The sequence below is a fragment of the Athene cunicularia genome, assembly GCF_003259725.1.
Source record: "Athene cunicularia isolate RWA chromosome 4 unlocalized genomic scaffold, athCun1 chr4_part1, whole genome shotgun sequence".
In the NCBI taxonomy this organism is placed as follows: domain Eukaryota; kingdom Metazoa; phylum Chordata; class Aves; order Strigiformes; family Strigidae; genus Athene; species Athene cunicularia.
Genome location: NW_020799098.1, coordinates 3,222,215 through 3,226,105, shown reverse-complemented (window position 1 = coordinate 3,226,105; position 3,891 = coordinate 3,222,215). Strand labels below are relative to the sequence as shown.

Here is a 3,891-nt window from a genome sequence, read left to right as displayed (position 1 = left end):
AAATGTGTTCACTGTGCTAAATGTCATTCAAGAAAGACCAAGAAATGTTCTGCCATTGATAAATTATGACTTAACGTTAAGGTAATAGGTAGGACATATATATATATTAACAGAAAAATAGATAAGGCAGAAAAGCCCCAATGAGACAGTTCCAGTCAATATGATAAGGAAACTGCATTAGTATTGGCTGTTCAGAAATTAATTGCCGATTTCAACCTGTATGTTTGAAGTGGTATATGTCAGCTCAGAATAAAATTTATTAATCAAAATAAAAACCATTAGAATCAACACATTTTTGCCAACGAGAAACAAGCATATTTATTCCGGTTGCATAAAATTCTGGACTTCTGGAGGCGATGAAGTCATCAAAGGCAGTTTTGGACTCCTCTTGGTTTCTGAAGCGTCTCCTGCACAGGAAGCTGTCGAGATGCTTGACGGAGTGATAATCAGTGGGAGAGAGGTCTGGTGAGCACGGTGGATGAGGCAGAGTTTCGTAGCCCAGCTCGTTCAACCGTTGCAGCATCAAAAGTGCAACGTGTGGCTGCGCATTATCATGGAGAAGGATTGGATCCTTTCTGATGACCAGTGCTGGGCGCAGCCGTTGAAGTTTCTGGTGCATTTCATTGATTTGCTGGACGTACTTCGCCACCATGATGGTTTCACCCAGATTCAGGAAGCTGTGATGGATTCAGCCAGCAGCAGACCACCAGACAGTCAGCAGGACCTTCTTTTGGTGCAGATTAGGCTTTGGGAACTGCTGCAGAGCTTCATCACGGTCCAACCACTGAGCCAATCATCACCGGTTAACGTAGAGCATCCATTTCTCGTCACACATCACAATAGGGTTGAGAAACGGGTTGCTCTGGTTGCAAAAAAGAAGCGACGACGACACTTAAAACGACGAATTCTGTGATTCTCAGTCAATTCGTGCGGCACCCATTTGTCGAGCTCCTTCGACTTTTCAATCTTCTTCAGATGCTCAGAAACAGTTGATATGCTTACCCTGAGTTCTTTTGCAAATTCTCGAAGAGTTGTGCGTGTATCTGCTTCCACCAGAACCTTCAATTCATCATCATCAATAGCAGAAGGACGTCCGTGACCTGCTTGATCTTCAAGGTCGAAATCGCCACATCAAAATTTTTGGAACCAAAGTTGCACTGTCCGTTCGTTAGCACTTCCCTGGCCATATACCTCAATTTATGTTTTGAGCAGCTTGCACTGCATTATGTCCAAGTTTGAACTCATAGAAGTAGATCTGTTGAAATTGCTGTCTTGACATCTGAACTTCAAACCTCCAAAATTTGTCAAAAACGCAGTTTATATTATCATTTAATTATACAGCAGGAAAGTTCATAACATGAGCTTTTCAAAAATATAGAACAGTACGCCAGTCGAGAAGGTACTATTCCTGAAACAGATACAATGAAAATCACATTACAAAACGGAAATTATTTTCCAAACAGCCTATACTATGGAGCCAAAGATGATCAGAAGATCAACCTTGCCTTCCCTTTTCTCTAGCATAACTAAAACTTTACCTTCAGAACTTCAGTAGGCTACAACCTATTGAACTGAGTTCTTCTCTTTCTCCATGTGAGCTCGCCCTGGTCACTGGGAGACCCTGTTGACATTTTACGTCTGCACCCAACAGAAGCTGCAGTGATTAGGTGTAGCACAAGAGGTTTTAGTCTACACTCAGAACATGTAGGCTCAAGCTGAAACATGATGGTGTTCATCCAATGATATCCCACGTGATAAATGACCAATGCAGTAGTGATTATGCACATATCTTGCCTGCCTCCTGTGTTTATTTTCTGTTTTCCTTTTCCAAAGCAAAATGTCACACAGCTTGCGCTGAAGTGTGTCTCAGTGGAAATCAAATAATTCAAATAGAAGAAAGGTGAGTTAAATTTTCCCTCTCTCTAGCAGGTTAAGTCTGTTGGAGCCGTTGTTCGTTTGGATTTGTTATACCCTTGCATTGTCTCAAGCTCTGTTCCTGTGATTTTCCCATGAGAACAGGTGGGAGAATGCAAAAATTGCATGTTGGAATTATTAGCTTGTATGTTAAAAGTCATGTAAAAGCCATTAGTCTGAATTAAATTCCTGATGTAGATTGGCTCTTTTCTGGCTTTATGCTTCTCCAGTAGATCACTATCCCCATGTAGATGTAGACATTTCCTAAAGCTCTTCCTTAGACCACAAACACCCCTTCCTATATTCCTTTTTCTCTCAGCTGCCTTATTCCTTCTTCAATTCCTTCCTTATCATCTCAAGAGAAAGTAAGTGCATTTTTAAGGTCTCATTTCCCCTTTCTGGATCAGTGTGGGATAAACCTAATCATAGTTGCTGTTGAGAATAATATGATGCCATGGATAGAATTAATAAGAAAGGAATACTATGTTTGCAAAGTCTACCTACCTCTGTCCTAGAAAGTCCTTCAGATGGACACAAACTGAATGCACCGGGTTTGAGAGATGTTAACAAATCTCAATAAAACAAACCAGATTTCACAGAGCTATTAAATTCCTGAGCTCCCTGTTAACTTACCTCCAGCATATTGGTGACATGCCAGCAGATTGATTTGCAAAATTTCTGTCTGTCTTTATAACATGCTATAAAGTACTTTATGCGACCAAAGGCAGATATATCCCTGTCTTAGAGAGCTTCCAAATTACAGCTTAATTAAAACAGTGTGAGACAAAAGGCAAGACAAGGGCAAAAGCTAAAAATCAGGGGGTTCAATCATTCTTGCACGATGGATTTCCATTACCCTAAATAGAATCATAACAGGGAACTATTTGTCTATCAGCAAGATATCTTTTATCACAGTGTAAATACAGCTAGCAAATGCTACGATTTTCATTCTGTTGGACAGGGAGAAGTGAAGGTCAGTCAGAAAAAGAGAAGGGAGCCTGTGAGGTGTAAAAGGCTCCCTGGCACAGCGTAACCAAGAGCCTTTTTGGGCAGATTCCTGGCAAAAAGGCAACAAACCTGGGTGGTGGAAGCCACACTAAGGCAATGAGAAGACAAGGGAAGAAATCTCTACGCCAGTGGAAGGACTGAAGTCACTTCCACAGAGCTACAAGTGCTGCATCACCCTTGGAGCCTCACTGTCGGGGGAAGCAGCTCTTCACATTGGTTTAACTCCTGTTCTGTTTATCTTTCTTTAGGTTTGGGTACTGGTGCAGAACCTATTACAAAAAAAAAATACACAGAGTAGAGAAGTGGGTGATAAGCCATGTGATAAAAGCATGTTTATGTCATTACATTTTGAAAATGTGATATTGCTTTTATCAAGGGAGAAAGAGCCAAACTGAAGGTCTCTTGGACTCAATAGCAAAACACCTGTTTATTTCAGCCTGGCCTTAAACACTTAAGAGAGATAAGGAACACTGCTGGGTACATGGAAAAGTGGTATCTGGCTCCTTTTTCGAGAGGTGACTGCGTTTAGGTGAGTCTAAACTGCCAATAAATATTAAAGCTATTAGGTTCACTTATTCAGAACCGCAATGCAGGAAGATGAATAATCCTGTCTTAGTTCAGGACGCCTGAATGCCAGGAAGAGGTAGAACAAATGATACCCAGAAACAAGCAAGAAAAAATATTGATTAAGGTGAAGGGACAGATTTTAAAAGAAGGAAAAGGTGAACCTAGGGTGATATAAGGCATGTTGCTTTAGTTTCTTCTGCACTGGAGACAGTCCTGCGGTCCTGCCTTGCAGGTCACGTGTATAATGTGAGTTGGAATTTAGTTCCAGATTAAGACCCTATATTTAATCTCCCATATGTAGAGATAGTGTTGGTTATCCTCATCACTGCATAAATGCATACACTGCATACAAAATATGCATATAAATTGTACCCTTGAGTGGGAAGTATGGGGTACTGACAT

General features: G+C 40.9%; 1 pseudogene; it reads right to left on the bottom strand.

Annotated features, from left to right (window-relative positions):
* Positions 1 to 259: 259 nt before the first annotated feature.
* LOC113479321 lies at positions 260 to 1,430 on the bottom strand (annotated as a pseudogene).
* Between the last annotated feature and the right edge of the window lie 2,461 nt (positions 1,431 to 3,891).